The 17,728-nt window shown below is 35.5% G+C and overlaps 1 protein-coding gene across 4 annotated transcripts in view; it reads right to left on the bottom strand.

The window, feature by feature from the left end:
* The window catches only part of LOC18444902 (E3 ubiquitin-protein ligase RGLG3), a 53,260-nt gene extending 37,501 nt beyond the window's left edge, over positions 1-15,759 (bottom strand). For all 4 annotated transcript variants that reach the window (XR_016044184.1, XM_011629001.3, XM_088851631.1 and 1 more), the window contains exon 1: positions 15,665-15,759. The gene's annotated coding sequence lies outside the window, so the exon portion shown is untranslated. The remainder of the gene's footprint in view (positions 1-15,664) is intronic.
* Positions 15,760-17,728: the final 1,969 nt, after the last annotated feature.

Genomic DNA, 17,728 nt, shown 5'->3' on the forward strand with positions numbered 1-17,728 from the left:
ATGTGAAAAATACTGAGGCATTCCATCTCTACTAAAGACCATGTCCCACACTCACTTTTTTATGACCCAGAGTCCATCACCACGGTTCATGATTAGGCTACCAAAGCCAGCCAATAGGTGATGACAACGCAATCTTAGTCTACGGACTATAGGTCCCCTTAGGAACAAGCCTAGGTCACACAAACATGTGCACACACATCACAATTGGTGCATAGGGGCTATCTGTTGCACATTTATATGCAACACCCTCAAGGGTGTTTTGCTTCCCGATACGGTTATCACATGTACATGCCATGTGATGATCATAATGAAGATTTGACCATCGTCCCTTCAAGCCTACCAATCACACACAAGGGTCACACAATCCGTTCGCTAACTACCCTGAGCATCTTTGACCTCATCAAGGGATAACCATCCTAACACTTCTCGGTTATGTATATGCCCAGATATCATAGTGTTTACAAATAAATTGGCCTAGCTCGTCAAGGCTAGTTTGAGTCTCCCTCTAGACCATACTCCCACTGGAGTTCATTGTTTCATTATAATAAATTTGGTTACATGCAGAAGCAAATGAAAATTCATAAATTCAAAATAATTTAATTTTTTTAAATGGATTATTTTTTTTAGGAATTGGGTGGGTGTGGCGTGAGTTTTTTTTTATGTGATTAAGGGTTCGATTTTAAGATAATCTAGGCTTAGATGGTTTTAAAGAGACAAGTTAGGCATGGTTGGGTTTTCAGGATATATACTCGGGGTAACTTGCATTTACCTAAAGAAGTCCGTAACTTGCATTTACCTAAAGAAGTCCTACTTTTTATGGATTTAAATATTTAAGAAGAGATATGGAGGCTATTCTCGTGAGAGAAAAAATAGGGAGAAGAGATTCACGTGGAACTTAGAGAGAGAGATAAAGGATAATGCATATTTTGAAGTTAGAGAGAAACAAAGAAGGGAGAATGAAAGATGGTAGCGTAAGTTAAAGAGAGAGAGCTTATTTTTTGTGGTTTTTTCTATTTGCTTATTTTTTCTTTCTTCTTAGTGTATTTAAAGGGGAGATATCCCTTCTTTGTACGGAGAATTGGTGATTTAGTAAAGAATTGATCTTGCGAAAATATCTTTTTAGGGTGGATTCCCTTGCAGACACTAAGAGAGGATAGATTCTCTCACCCTTTATTATTATTTTTATTTCAATTATTTCTTCCCTCCATCTGCTTTGCATCAGTTGGTATGAGAGCAAGCAAGATCCATCAACCACAATGCCACCGAAACCCACTCTTACACTCAAGGATATAGTGTCGCAAATCATGGGAGTATATGAGTCAGCAAATTCAAGAGAACATAAACACAGCCTTGGAGGATATTCGACAAGACATAAGTGAAACTAATCAAAGGTTAAGCGAAACTAATCACAGGTTGCAACAGTTGGAGAACACCATTCGTCAAGAAGAGGGCACACGCAACTGCATGGATTTGGCGTCAAATCTTACTGTAGAGACGAATCAAGCTCCCCAATCGATCCAGGCAGCTAATCCAGAACGTCAAGAACAAATTTGCAAGCAAGATCTACATCCTATAGAGCGTCCACAAGATTATTTACGAGTACAAACTAAATACTAATGGAGCACCGACATAAGTGATTTACACTCAGAAAGAGGATTCACGCCAACCAAAATTTTATTAAGAAAAAGGGATGCTTCAAAGATTACTTGTTACCAGTACAATGAAATAAGACAGCATGCATATGAATGCCCAAAAACGAAGGTGGTCAGAAACAGACCGCCCAGCGCCTAAGCGGTCCGCCCAGGCCTAGGCGCCAGAAAAGACGAAAATCCTTGGGCCACCTAGCGCCCAGGAAACCGCCTAAGCTGGCACCCAAAGCATGTGCCCCGCTTAAAGGCGGAAAAGCCACTCTGTATGGCCATTTTGAGTCATTTGTTTTCATACTAAGGGGCCAAAATTGTGGATTTTAGGTTTATTTGAAACCTAAAACCCATAAGAGCCCATTTTAGAGAGAGAAAAACTCCAAAAAACTAGTTTTTAGTGAAGGGTCAAAGGGTTTGTCAAACTTATGATAAATTGATCAAAACAACATTCATTGATATTAAATATAATTTTGGATGTTTTATAAAACTATTAAAGAGTTGTTTAGAAGATTTTAAGTCCTTATAAACATCTTAGACGTGGAAGTTTGGAGATCGAGCAAACAAAGTAAATAATTTTTTTATTGCTCGTATAAGTTGTATTATTTTGAGATGTCTTCTTCGGGATCTAATAGAGATGGTGATCCGGGTTGGAAATATGGCTACAACCCAAATCTTTTAGATAAAAATTGCATAAGATGCAAGTTTTGTGAAAAGGATACAAAAGGAGGCATAAACCGGTTCAAGAAACATCTTATCGATATCAGGGAGCATGTTGCCCTAGGTTAAAAAACTCCTGATGTTGTTAGAAATAAACAATTTTTTGAGTCTTGTAAAAATGAAAAAAGATGAGAGACATGCCTCCATAACAGAAATTAGGTCTAGTGTTCGGGTCAGTTATGATGATGATGACAGTGATGAGGACGAGGAGGGATGTCAAGAGGCAGGACAATCCATTATTAAGGGGAAGGGAAAGGGAGTTGCAATTGATTTTGGGAATTTGGTGCCTAAAAAGCCTTGAGTTAGAGGCCCTATGGATTGTTTTTTCCCCGGCCTGACCCTGAGGTTGCAGGAGAGAAAACACGAAAGCAAACCACCATTAAAAATAGAATGATTAAGGAAGAGAGAGATAAAGCTGCTTTTTATGTTGCTACATGGTTTTATGAGGCGAGCATTCCTTTCAATACTGCTTGCCTAAGCAACTTCTAGGCCTTGGTAGAGTCAATTGGCCAATTTGGGCCTAGGATGAAACCCCCAAACCCCATATCAGCTTTCAGAGCCTCTTTTGAAAAAAACAATGTGTCACGAAGGATGCTGTTGAAGTTCAATAGGATGCATGGGCTCAGTATGGAGTTTCTATTATAACTAATGCTTGGAGTGATAGAAAGAGAAGTCAGATCAATTTGCTAGTGAATTGTCCTTAAGGGACTATTATGTCAAAGAGAGAGATGATGATAATGATGATGGCAATGACTCCAATGCATATGATGCAAATGCAACTAACCCTACTTTTCTGATGATAAATGATAAATGATTATTAAACTTTGAACATTGATTGAGGAGTCTTTTGAGTCTTCAAGTATTTCTTTCATTTTTGTTTTCCTCCTCTTGGTTGTGTATTGTGAATAGTGGATTTGTGATTCTACTGGTTTGGTATTTGGTAACTTTAGTTTGGTAATTTGATTGGTAAATTTTAAATTTTAACTTTTAACTGTGTAGAATGTGGATTGTGGACTGTGGACTGTGGATTGTGGACTATCAATCAGACTATGGATTATTCATAATTCATAATTGGATATGGACTTGTGGTTATGCTTATAAAGTGTGTGCTCCTACGTGTTGTGTAGTATACTTGTGAATTTTGAAGTGCCCTAAATCCCTAATTCTTATATTTTATACAATATACAATTATACTGTTAGAGAGTATAGAGACTTTTTTTTTTTTACTGGGACGCCCAGGTTCTGAGCGCCTGCCTAGGCGTTGACCGGCCTGGACCCCTTAGGCCGCCTAGGACCCGCCTAGCACTGTTTGAAATACTGCACTTGGCTAAGGAAGGGGATGAAGTTCAAGAAGAAGATCAAGTTCCAGAAATCCAATATGGTCATGAAGGGGATGCGCTTTGAATCAAGTTCGACTTTTCAAACTCAAGGTCGAGCTTACCTCAACCTCGGGAGAATGACGCAAATGAAAATTCAAAAATTCAAAATAAATTATTTTATTTTATTTTTTTTAATGTGTCATCTTTTTTAAGAATTGGGTGGGTGTGACGTGAGTTTTTTTAAATGTGGTTAGGGGTTGGATTTTACGATAAGCTACCTTAGTTGGTTTTAAACAGATAAATTAGGTATGATTGGATTTTCAAGATATACAATTGGGGTAACTTGGGTTTGCCTAAAGAAGTTCTACTTTTATGGACTTAAAATTTAAGAAAGATATGGAAGTTATTCATGTTAAAGAGAAAATCGGGATAAGAGACTTATGTGGAAGTTAAAGAGAGAGATAGAAGGCTGAATGAATACGTAGACGTCAGAGAGAGAGAGAAGGGAGAATGAAAAAGTGGTACGTGAGTTAGAGAGTGGGTTCTTATTTATTTATATTTTTTCTCTAAAGGTATTTAAAGGGGAGATGTCCCTTCTTTGTACGAAGAATTGGTGTTGATCTAGTGAAAAGATCTTTCCTGTGGACTCCTTTGCAAACCTAAAGAGAGGGTAAATTCTCTCACCCTTTATTATTATTTTTATTTTAATTATTTCTTCCCTCCATTTCCCCTACATCAAATGCTCTCATAAGACCTTTAAATGGCCACAAAAACCCAATAGGTTAGACGTGCGCCCAAAGATATATGGGCTGCCCCCTAAGGGGCATCACTTTGATAGATATATATATATATATATATATATACCTTCAAATTACAAAAGTTAATGTTAGAGTAAGTTGTGATGGGTGGATCTATTAAATATGAGGGTATTTTTTAAAAAAAGTTATTTTTTATGATATCTTGCTCATCAAATACGAGTGTTTGTGCAAATTTCACTAAAGGCAAGGGGTACTTTTGTTATTTTCATAAAGGGTAAAGTTGAAATTCTTACTAAAAGACGAGGGTACTCTATAAATAAAGTTTCATAATACTAACTTAAAAATACCAATGTACTTTTCTACGAGTTCTAATTTGTCCTTAATGATTAAGTTAACAATTAAAATATTTTTTTAAACAAAAAGTAACATCGTTTGCAAAATTGGCCAGTTTGAACTGAAACCGGCCGGTTAGATCGGAACCACCAGGGTTCCGACTTCAGTTAGGGCCGGTTTCAGCGTACAAGTAGCCTAGGGTACACCCGAAAAACGTTTTCGGCCTAAAACCAGCTGATTAGAGGCTGAACTGGCCATTTTCTTAGTAAAACCAGCTGGTTTTATGCTAACCGGACCGGTTAAACGATATAACAAGCGTTTTTACAAAACAACGGTAATGTACCTGTTAAGACCATTATTTTAAAATCGGGGCCGTTATTTATAGCAGGCATTCTTGAATCCAAATTTTCACTATGTTTTATTTGTTTTCGTGCCCTTTTTTTGTCTTTTTTCATGATTTATTGTCGTAAATCACATCCAAAATCTATAAAACAAGAAATTTGGATTGAAACATCGAAAAAAAGTGAGTTTCTTGGATCGAAATGGCGGACTTTCTAGATTTTTGAAAATTTCTGCCATTCTTTAAATAACTTCTTCAATACCTAATGGTTCTTGAAGAAATTTGGTGGGTTTGATAGATAATCAAAGTATTTATCATATTCATGTTATAATTTCTTCAAAAAACCAAATATTATGGGAAATGTTGTTGTTCAAAGAACCTGTGTTTGATCCAAAAACATAGATTTTTATCAATTTATTGGTCATTTTTTATCAAATTGAGTTGTGGAATTTGATCATAAAGGCTTGATCGCTCAAATAAAATAGGTATGTCTATTTATGATTGATTAAATGTTTTTATATGAATTTTTTTGTTGCACCACATCATGAAAATTTCATAGATCTGAAATTTCTGCAATTTTTCAATTAAATTGAAAATACCGAATATTTTTCTATGAGATTTGGTGCGTTTGAAAGATGATCGAAGCCTTTACAATGCATTTATGTTTATTTGTTCGATTATCCAAACATTGAGGGTCGTTTCTTGCACGAAATGTTGCTCGATTTTCAGGGTTTTTGAAAACTTGATTTTTCTATAAAAATATTTTGTTTAATAACTTAATGTTTTTTGATGAATATGGGAATTGTTTTTCTATTTTTCTTAATAAAATTATTTTTAATAGAATTATGATTTTTTAATAAAATTATGTGTTTTGATTAATATGGGAAGTGTTTTTCTATTTGCTTAATAAAATTTTTCTTTTTGATAAAATTGTTCTTTTTGATGAAATTGATTCTTCTTTTTGATAAGCGCATGATAATGTCGCTTGATCTTTTGCTCAATTTTTTTTTATTACGTTTTTTTAAGTGCATGATATAGTTATATTTTTAATGATGGAAATGGGACACTTTGTTTTTTTAAGTGCATGCAAAAATTTCACTTGCTTGTGTTCAATGAAACACTACCCAATCGTCTTTTATGTGCTTGGTTCTTCTCTTTTTCCTTTTTTTTTTCTTTTCTTTTTTCATTTTCTATCAAGGTTTTTGGAATGTTATGGAAAGAGTCTTTAAAAGATCAGCCGATTTTTAAAAAATCGGCCGACCAACTCGGGCTCGGTCACTAGCCGATCCCGATCTGGCCCGATTCCACACACACACACACACAGTTTTACAAAGGTGATCTTAAATTCAAATCATTCACATTTTAAGGAATTGAATTTTTTAAAAAAAAATTCACTTTTCTTAATAAAATTATGTTTTTTGATCAATATGAGAAGTTTTTTCTATATTGCTTAATAAAATTATCTTTCTAATAAAATTATGTTTTTTGACTAATATGGGAAGTGTTTTTCTAATTTGCTTAACAAAATTATTTTTTTGATAAAATTATGGTTTTTTAATAAAATTATGTTTTATGATGAATATGGGAAGTGTTTTCCATTTTGCTTAATAAAATTATTTTTTTGATAAAATTATGGTTTTTTAATAAAATTATGTTTTATGATAAATATGGGAAGTGTTTTTCTAATTTGCTTAATAAACTTACTTTGATAAAATTATTTGTTCTACTGTTCTTATTTTTTGATAAAATTAACGCACAACACATACATATGAATATGGTAGATACATATAAGAATAGTAGAACATATCAGTGTACTGTGCATTGATTTTTCGTTTTGTTGCATATAATGAGATATACTTTTTGTGAAGTATGCCTTAGTTAACTTCATCGAAAAGTATTGTATGAATTATGCTTTACCTAACTATATGGAAGAGGTCCTTTATGTTTCTTGTCTTAATTAGTTAGCGTTTTTATTTGATTTAATAGTATTAAGCTACTTTTGTTATTTGCAAAAAAGTGCATAAACTTTCATTTCTAATGTTAGCAATTTTTGCACAAAAGAAACTAGAAAGTTTTTCATGTAAGGTTTGGGATGAATATGTTAATTCTTGGAAGAATATGTTACAGGACAAAAATATCTTCAAAGAATATCCTAATCTAGGAAACAAAAAGATTTATGTGACCTGCTTGGGATCATGTACAGAACCATAATATTCAAATATTAATTTATAAAAAGTTGTTCCAATTTCTTTTTTGTAAGATAAATATATGTAATAAGATATTATACACTTAATCTAAGTTTTTCATTTAAAAAAAAAATTGGGGGGGTTTTTGACCCATTTTTTTAGAAAAAAATCTACTTGAACGGTTAGTCCAGTTCCAGTTCAAACCGCTCCCAACGCCATGTCCGGTTAATCGTTCCGGTTTAATTTTGCAAACACTGAAGAGTAATGACTTTTTCAAGAAATACACCCATCACAACTCACTCTAACACTAACCTTTGTATTTTGAACAGTTGTTAACTCTAGACAAATATATTATATGCCCTAGGGGGCGGGCATCTCTCATTTGATATATATATATATATATATATATTACAACCACTCAGAGCACAAAGGTTAATATTAAAATGGGTTATGATGGGCGTATTTATCAAAAATCATTACTTTTTGTTTTAAAAAATATTTAACAGGTAACTTAATCAATAAGTAAGGGTAAATTTAGAATTTTTACAAAACAATGGAATTTTAAAAGTTAGTACATAAAACTTTATTTATAGAATTCCCATATCTTTTAATAAAACTTTCAACTTTAACTCTTATGAAGATGACCTGTCTTTCAGTGATATTTACATATACACTCTTACTCAATGAGCAAGATATCACAAAAAGTAACTTCTTTTAAAAAATGAAACCACAAAGTAAATCAATCCATCACAACTTATTCTAATATTAACTTTTGTATTTTGAAATGTTGTAAATGGTAAATTATACACACACACACACACACACACACACACACACACACACACACACATATATATATATATGAAAAAAGCTACTATTAACCAATAGGTTGATGGAATAGTATAAGCCCAATGGCCCAGATTGAATATGGGATGATCAAGTGATCACGATTGTATTTCGTATTTGAATTTTACTTTTTTTTTCTACATATTCAAATCACTGTAAATTTAGAGCGTCTATTCTTTAAAAATAGTAGAATCTAATAAAAATATCAAAAAAATAATTTGCAAAAACTAAATTAACCAAAATACCCTTGAAAAGTTTTAGGGTTATTTTGGTCAATTTATTTAAAATATTTTTTATAATTTTTATTAGGTATGCCTTGATGAGAAGAGTGGATGCTCCAAATTTCATGTTATTTGGATTTCGATAAATATAATAAAATTATATTACGAAATGCAGTCGTGACCGTCAGAATGGCCCAGATTCAATATGGGCCGTTGGGCTTAAACTATTCCATCAACCGTTGGGCTTACACTATTCCCTCAATTTTCCATATATATATATATGGAAAATTGTTTCATGCGGGCTGAACGGCATTTCTACATATGCAGTCTAGAAAGTGTAAGCATCCATCTTAAAGATGGATGCAAGTAGGTGTTCCATCTAAAAACAATGGAAACTAACGGTCCAAATGTGTTCTTACTAGATATAATATTTTTAGTTTTTAAAATTTATTTATTTTTTCATATTCATGATCTCCATGTTAGAGATTACATGTCCTTAAAAATTAAGTCTTAAAATCCATCCCAAATTAGATTTTATTAAGAAGCCATCATTTCTACATATGCAGGCTTGGCTGTATATATATATATATATATATATATATATATATATATATATATATATATATATATATATATAAGCATCTACGCAACCCCTATGGGCGAAAATGAATAGTGTTTTCGTCCATAGACTCATCACTGTCCAAAAAATCAGGCGGCAAGCATTTTTCAACCACCACGGACCAAGCATGTCCGTGGCGGTACCGTCACGGACATGCTAGGTCTGTTGCTGTCAAAAAAAAATGCGGAACCGCAATGGACGTCGGTTTCTCCGTTGCGGGTGTCCGTTCAATGAACTGTCACAGACATAGCAAGTCCATGACGATCACGAAACAGTATAGCACTTCGCCTGTAGCCATATTTTAGGATTTTCTATATATATATATATATATATATATATATATATTGAGAGAGAGAGACAGGGAAAGTAGGAGCGAGGCTCGCATCAAACACTTAGAGATCCTCCTATTTTCTTCTTATCTTATATGTAGAGTGAGAGACAACTACGCCATGGTCCCAACCCGGTCATGCCAGTCCCCAAGCCCGGATAAAGGAGGAGGGTAATAATAAGGTAAGGCAGCCAACGTAAATCTTTGCCACATCTTTTCATGAATCCTGAACCTAAGTACACCACAGATTGGGAGGGTTAAATTGGTTCAAGTAGAAAGCTCTAGAAGGGTAATGTGAAAGCCCAAAAGGATATGAATTGACATAGCTCGAAGAGATATGGTGACTTAAGTCTAACTAAGGGTATAACCCTTGACAGAGCAGAATGGCAAAACAGGATTTGTGTAGTTGACTTCAAATAATTGGGACAAGGGTCGGATAATGATGATGACTATATGCAGAGTGAGAGAGATAAAGAGCATATGCATCAGTGTGTGTGAGAAATAGGCCTCCACATTCTTCTATTCCTCGTATCAAACACTTGAAGGTCATCTTCTTCTTTTTCTTCTTATATGATGAGAGAGAGCATATGGGTCCATGTGTGTGTTTGTGTATATGTAAAAGAAAAAGAGAGAGGCCTCACATCAAGCACTTGGAGGCCATCTTCTTTTTATGCTTCTTATATTTAGGGAGAGAGTACATGGCATGCTGCTTTATAGGTGGGCACTAGGCACCCTTCTAGAGCATGTCCGCCTAAGGCACCCACCCAGGCCCATATTAGGCCCTTTTTTTTTTTTTTTTGCCTAGCCTGTCTAATGCATTATTCCAAAAGGCGGACCGCCCGGCATTTAGTCGGCCACCTAAGTGGTCTAGAGGGCCTGGGTGCCTTGCGCAAGCCAAGGCGACAAAAATAGGCAGCCTTCCCCTAGGCGGTCACCTAGGCGCCAAGCCATGGGCGACCGTCCAGAACCTTCACCCCACCAGGGGGTAGAAATGCCTCTCATTGAGGGCATTTTTCAGCTGTTTTATACACATAAGAGGGGATGAAGGTGAGGTTTAGGTTCATTTCAAACTTAAACCTCATTAGAACCCATTTTAGAGAGAAATAAACCTCAAATAAATTAGATATTTCTAATTTCCAGAGGATGGAAGGATTTCTCAATGTCGTGAGAAATTGATCTAAACATCACCTATCAATATTAGATTTAGTTTTGGAGGTTTTATAGGTCTATTTGAGGGTTCTTTATTAGATTCTAAGATTAGAAAACATCTCAAAGGTGGAAATTTGGAGCGATCGGGCAATCAAAATTAGTTAAAAATTTTATTTTTTTAGATTTCTTATATTATTTTGAGATGTCTTCTGCGAGATCTAATAGAAGTGGCGATCGGATTGGAAATATGTCTATAACTCGAATCCCTTGGATAAAAATTACATAAGATGCAATTATTGTGAAAAGGATACAAATGGGGGCATAAATCAATTTAAATAACATCTTTCTGATATCAAGGGGGATGTTGCCCTATATAAAAAAGTTCCTGATTAGAGAACAGGTAAAGAAACTTATGAGAATTGTAAAAAGGAAAAAAGATGAGCGAGAAGCATCCATAACAGAGCTGAGGTCTGGGCTTGTGTCAATTTTGATGATGATAATAGTGTGATCGAGAGGGGTGTAAAGAGTTGGAAACTAGGGGAAATGGGCTTGGGATGAAACCCCTTTCCCATATGAGCTTTCAGAGCCTCTTTTGAGAAACGAAGTGATTGTCATGAGGGACATTGTTGAGGCTCCGAAGGATGCATGGGCTCAGCATGGAGTTTCTGTTATGACTAATACTTGAGAAGAAGGCAGATGAATGTGCTGGAAAATTATCCTTGAAGGATTGTTTTTTTGAGGTCTATTGATGCCTATGATTAAATCCATGATGCCCATTACATATTTCAAGTGATAGAGAAGGGCATCAAGGAGGTTGGAAACATGTTATAGAGCTTGTCACAGATGATGATGCTCCTAATGTTGCTGCTGCTAATTTGTTGCACATAGCTTACCCTAGTACTTTTGGACACCACGCACAGCACACTATATAGACCTCATGCTTGAGGCTCTTGGTGGTTTAAGTGGTAATTTCAGGTGTAGTTAAGAAGGCAAAATCAGTGATGAATTTTATTTATAACCACACCCTCACCCTCAATATGATGTCTAGATTTACAAAGGAGATTGTAAGGCCATGGGTCACGAGATTTGCTACCTGGTACCTATGTATAGAAAGCATACATCCAAGAATCCAATTGAGGCAGGTGTTTACCTCGGATGAATGGAGAGCATGCAAGTGGTCCAAGGATCAGAAAGGGAAGTAGGTGAGAGATATTATTCTTTCTAAGGCTTTCTAGCAAGGGGTGAAGGGGGCTCCTAAGGTTTAATTTTATTCATCTTGTCAAAGTCCTTCGCATGGTTGATAGTGACAAGCCGTCCATGGGTTATATGAGACAATGGAGAGATGCAAGAGAGAGATAGCCCATAATTTAGATGATGATTTGAGCCGCTATGAGCCTGTTTGGAAGATTTTTTTTTTTTTTGAGAACTGTTAACATTGTATTACTAAGACAATAATAATTACAAAAGTGGGAGAGACCGAGAGCACCTACTAAGGGTGGCTTTCGGTAAAAAAATACATCAGTCAGTCACGTACAAAAATAGTTTATAAGTCCCGCTCAGATACAATGATTTACAGTGGTTTTTCAAAAAATAAGATTAAGGCTGAGGAGTGCCCGTGTCGAGGGAGGCTACGTAGTGCGGCTGTGGTCCTAAACAAAAAAGCAGTAGGACCTGGCCTGTTCTTCTACTTGGAATCTAGCTCCCTCCTTTGCCATGAGAGCCTGTTTGGAAGATTATTGATGAGAAGTGGGATAGGAAGATACATCGGCCATTGCATGCAGCTGGTTATTTTTTAAACCCAGCTTTTTTTTTTCATGCTGATAGGGATCTACACACAAATGACACAATAGGCGATGCTTGTTAAGAGAGATAAGAGGGACCCCCTCAAATCAAAAAATATGAATAATGCCATGGATTGGTTGGTTGATGACGAGGTCGAGAAGAATGAAGGATTGACATGGGATATGATCATGGAGGCCTTAGGGACATCAGCAACCCTCCAACGGCCACTAGATCTTCTCTTATTGGTTGTGTACTATGGTTTGTAAATTTTTAAGTTTTAACTATGTGTGGACTATGGATATGGACTTATGGAGTATGGAGGAGTGTATTTGGACTTGTGGACTATAGACATTTGCTGTGCCCCCTAACTCTTATGTCTTATTTCTTATTTTCTTTCATTTTCTTGATGAAGAATTGATGTCTTGCTAAGTTGCCATCTTGGATTATAGACTAAAATATGGCTCAATATATATTTTTTAATGTCTCAATTTGAAATGCATGTATTATGGACTAAAATATGTCGCTATGTATTTTTTAATTTGTTACACAAAATCTGACTTTAAAACAACTTTTTATTCTGCTGAACCACCACCTAAGCGCTAGGTAGCCTGAACCCCCCCGGTCGCTTAGGCCCCGCCCAGAGTTTTCTAGAACACTAGCCGCATGACAGAAGTTTTGAACAATGGAGGCCTCCTCTTAATATATAACCCTTGCTAAATCAATCAAACCATATCGTTGATTGCTTTAGGCTATAAATAGCATTTTTTAGCCGACAAACCTTCTAGAAGGCCTCAAGAAAACCTGGCAAAGGCAAGCATATAGACTTCCTGTTGTAAGTTTCCATAAGGAAAGCATTTTTGACATCCAATCAAAAGAGACACCATCCATCCTCTATAGATAGCGACCAACAGAAGAACCTAAAAGATTGTCATCATAGCAACAAGTGCAAAAGTTTTCTAATAATCCCGCACTTCAGAGTGAAAACCTATTAGGGAGCTTATTTGGCTCCAAATTTAGGAAGTCTAAAGGAATCTTCGAAACGTTTAGAGGATACTCATTTTCACTAGTTGTTGGTCGAGATTTACATCTCTCCTAATAAGTGCATTAATTACCCGATTTTCTTTCCTTTGTTTTCTTTTTTTTCTTTAGTGAAGGCTTGTAAGTAAATGCATTGGTTGGATCCACTATCTTTGTTTCACTAGGAGACTTTGTCTCTCCAAAAGGCTGCAAAACAATCTACTTATTCTTAACCTTGAAGAAGTAGGTGTTAGCCTCACCATCATGCTCAACCTTGGTACCATAAACTAATCATCCCCATAAGATATGGTTGACGATCATGAGAAGGACATCACAGCATATGATATGGTTGACGATCATGCGTGGTAAAAATAACATTGGCAAAAATAACAATGGCATCACCAAGGCAACCATATATAGTCATCTATACCTCTCAAACTTCAAATTGAACACGTCGACAAGCCCTTGTTAAGTTATGTTAACAATGACTTCCTCACAATGATGAGGTTGCATATACTTCACACTAGACTAATGTCCAAAAGAAACTAGTTTTCTTCCAATCTTTAGGCTCATCATTTAAAAGAGAGAAAGCAATGGTTGGAGAACAAGGACTTTCCCGATATCCTTTAATGATTCTTTCATCTTCTAGGTGGTTATACTTCTCTTTGAGTGCATTATAGACAAGTTTGAACGTCCAAACCACCAGTTACAGTTTAGGGAATCTCTTCACCAAAAGAAGGAAATGGTCTCAATCCTTTAAGTGGAGGCTCCCCCAATTCTAGGAAAGAGTTGTAGAAGCACTCTCTCTACAAAAATAGTTGAGATCTGTCATCTAAAGGTGGCCTCTCACCACAATTAAAAGCCAAATTTAATTAGTCAACTTGATTTAAGCCTACTGCCTACATTGCTATTTAAAGAGGATTCAGTCCCTCTTTGTTTGACTTAACTAGGGACTCTAAGGACTCAAGCTATCTCTATTTTCTTAAACTTCCTATATCTTTAAACTCTTCCAATGTGAGGTAACTAGCCCCTTTATAGTTTTAAGGAAACTAGACATGTAGAAAACATGGAAAGAATGATTCTAGCCTCCTAAAAAAAAATAGGAAACCATCTAACTTGCAAAACAAGGAAAGAAACAACTTACTAAAATTTTAAAGGCTCAAATTTCTAATATGTGCAGCCCACAATCTTCTAGAATATCTATCTTTCTAGAAGATTTCTTAGGTTGGCTACCCTAGTGTTATAGACCAACATATATCCTACAATCCATGAGAAGGTAAACTATACATAAACTTGAAATTATCGGGACTGCCAGTGGTAATAGAAACTACTCAATTACTTGGAGTAGACAAACTTCCAAATACATTATAAGCAACACAGCATCTAAGTAAGCAAGCAATATCTTGCATTTGGGCTACAAAAAATAACTGGCAGTTTCTGTTGTCCTTTTGCTATGTTCAACACATGCTCATCTTCAAGGGAGGATGCCCCACTCATAGACTCATCATTTGTGCTCAAAAGTTGTATTTCAGTTCGCATTTCATAAAATTTTGTTCCACTCGCAATGCGAGAGCATGTCTCCGAAATCATATTTTAAACTTATTCAGTTCTTGCTAATCTAATAGTATACATAAGTGTGTCATGACTCTTAAGTCTTAGTAATTGTATTCCAGTAGAAGCACAAAGAGTTGGATTCTAGCAAGGATTGCTACATGTTAAGTTCTACAACTGTTATACGTGAAACCCTTTAAGTGTGTGTACGCACAATATACAAGAAAATTTCACATTTTTATTAGTTATTCTTATTATTGACTAATATACTCCACCCTAGAGGCAAGCCCTTCTACGGTCATTTTTTACTATTATTCACTTCACTATCAACTAGAAAAGGATAATGAATACGTCAAAGTATTAAACAAACACAACTGACCAAACAAATAGAACAATAGAATGTATTACAATGCCCAGAACATGTATATTACCACAATTTCAAGGTTCATATAAGGGTTAATCCAATATGTAGAGAAAGAGGGAGGAAGAGAGAGAATAGATAAGAGACAAGGAGTACAACGGAGATGATTCCAGAAACCAGTATATACATCTGAGAAAAGAAGATCACAAATTTCTCTGCTCTGGAATCCAAGACAGAATAGAAAAATATATATTTCCCCTACAGAAAAGAAATAACAGCACCGATCCAGCAATCCACTTTCAGAAGTATGCAAACTCATTCCTTTTTGCTCTTTTTTGCTCTTTTTTGCTCTTAATGGTAGTTGAGCTAAGTCACAAGAACTAGGGTTTTGAAAGATTCAGCGAGAACGAACATCAAATAAAAACAAAAAGGTCCAACGAATGCACCACACCGAAGCAAGAGAGAAAAAGATGAGAGAAAGGCGTGCAACTCACCGTTGAAAAATTATGGAAAAATGTGATGAGAGCAAGAGAGAGCACCATGGCATGGCAGAACGAAGAAGAATAAAATAAAGAAGCCTCTTCTTAGTGGCCGTGGGTGGGAGACACACCAAAATGCGGGGAGATAAAGGAGAGGCGAGGCGTGGCGAGGCGAGGCGAGGCGAGGCGAGGCGCTGAGGGTGTAAAAAGACATGCGTGAAGCAAAATATCCCTGTGTCTCTTGGCCGGAGTAAATGCGTCAAATTCCCCGTCAACTCGTCCCACTCGCCATGTGGATGAGAACCACTTTTCTAAGAAAACATGTGCTGTTTGAGGAGGCGGATTTGCTGGTAAACAAGGGAGCTAATATACTCATATTGTGTTGTTTGAGGCGGCGGATTTGTTGGTACTAATATACTCATATTTTCAACAAATTGGAAAAAAAAACCTAACTTTTCAAAACCTTATCCACACCTTTTTGTCTCATTTTCACAAAATTTTTGGTGAAAATATTTTTTATGGTAGTCATTGTACCATTAAAACAATTACGGTATTTTTAATACCGTAATCTAGATTAGTGAATCGATATTATTAAAAAAAAAAACACCAGTACGGTACTTTTAGTACCGTAATGATTTTAAATAACATTACAATACTAAAAGTACCATAACGCTCTAAAATAAGAAAAAAAAAAAAAACCATTGTGGTACTTTTAGTACATACCTTAATGGTTTAAATAACATTACAGTACTAAGAGTATCGTAATACTCCAAGATTAGTTAATCAATATAAGTTTTAAAAAAAAATAAAAAACATTACTGTACTTTTAGTACCGTAATAGTATTAAATAGTATAACGGTACTAAAAGTACCATAGTGCTCCAAGATTGGTCAATCGATATAATTAAGTGAAAAAAAAAAACCATTACGGTACTTTTAGTATGGTAATGGTTTTAAATAACATTACGGTAATGCTCCGAGATAAGAAAAAAAAAAACCATTACGGTACTTTTAGTACCGTAATGGTTATAAATAACATTATGGTACTAAGAGTACCGTAATAGCCCAAGATTGGGACGAATCAATAATTAAGAAAAAAAAACCATTACGGTACTTTTAGTACTGTAATGGTCTAAAAAACCATTGCGGTACTAAGAGTATTGTAATGCTCATTATGGTACTTTTAGCACTGTAATGGTCTAAAAAACCATTGCGATACTAAGAGTACTGTAATGCTCATTGCGGTACTAAGAGTACTGTAATGCTCATTACGGTACTCTTAATGTTCTTAAAGAACATTACGGTCATAAAATAATCGTAATTGTTTTTACAGTACAACGACTACCGTAAAAGGCATTTTCGTTCGAAATTTCACAAAAATGGGGCAAAGGGTGTGGGTGAGGTTTTGGGAAGTTGGGGGTTTTTTTCCAATTTCTTAAAAATACGGGTATGTTAACGATAATTTCCCGGTAAACAACCTGTGGCGGCCGTCAACTCATCCAACACCCATGGTCGGGCCTAGCCTAGGCCAAACTGACCTGATTCAGCATGGCCTGGCCTTATTTTGTTTATTTTTTCTTTGATTTTATTTTCACATTAATTTGGCCTTGCCCTGCCCTCTCCTGTTCAGCCCAGCCTTCATAGGGCAAGGGTTGTGCTACGATTGGGTGTTTTTGGCCTAGTCAGGGTTGGGCTTGGCCTATGAGGACTACGATAGAGGTAGGGCCAAGGGGCGGCCCTGCCCTGCCCATTACCACCCCTAGACTAGGAAAACCTTATGTGTTTATAACAATAAAATAACCTAAGAGGAAAATATTTGAAATAGTTAAACTAATTTAAAATAAAGTGAATATAATTTTAAGAGAATGTATAGAATGAGACCATTTACTTTTGGTACAAGGTGAGACATTAATCTTGACAATAGGATGTGAAATTGAGTGGCTACAATTATTTCATTGATCAAGCTCAAATTTCAAAAAAAAATTTATTGAAGTTTGTAACACATCCAAGCTATCAAACTTTACATTAGATGGTTGTAAGTAATTGTGACATCCTTGTATCAAAGGTAAATGATCTCAGT

This window comes from Amborella trichopoda, chromosome 11 (assembly GCF_054954075.1).
Source record: "Amborella trichopoda isolate Santa Cruz 75 chromosome 11, AtrichopodaSantaCruz75HAP2 v2.0, whole genome shotgun sequence".
Taxonomy (NCBI): domain Eukaryota; kingdom Viridiplantae; phylum Streptophyta; class Magnoliopsida; order Amborellales; family Amborellaceae; genus Amborella; species Amborella trichopoda.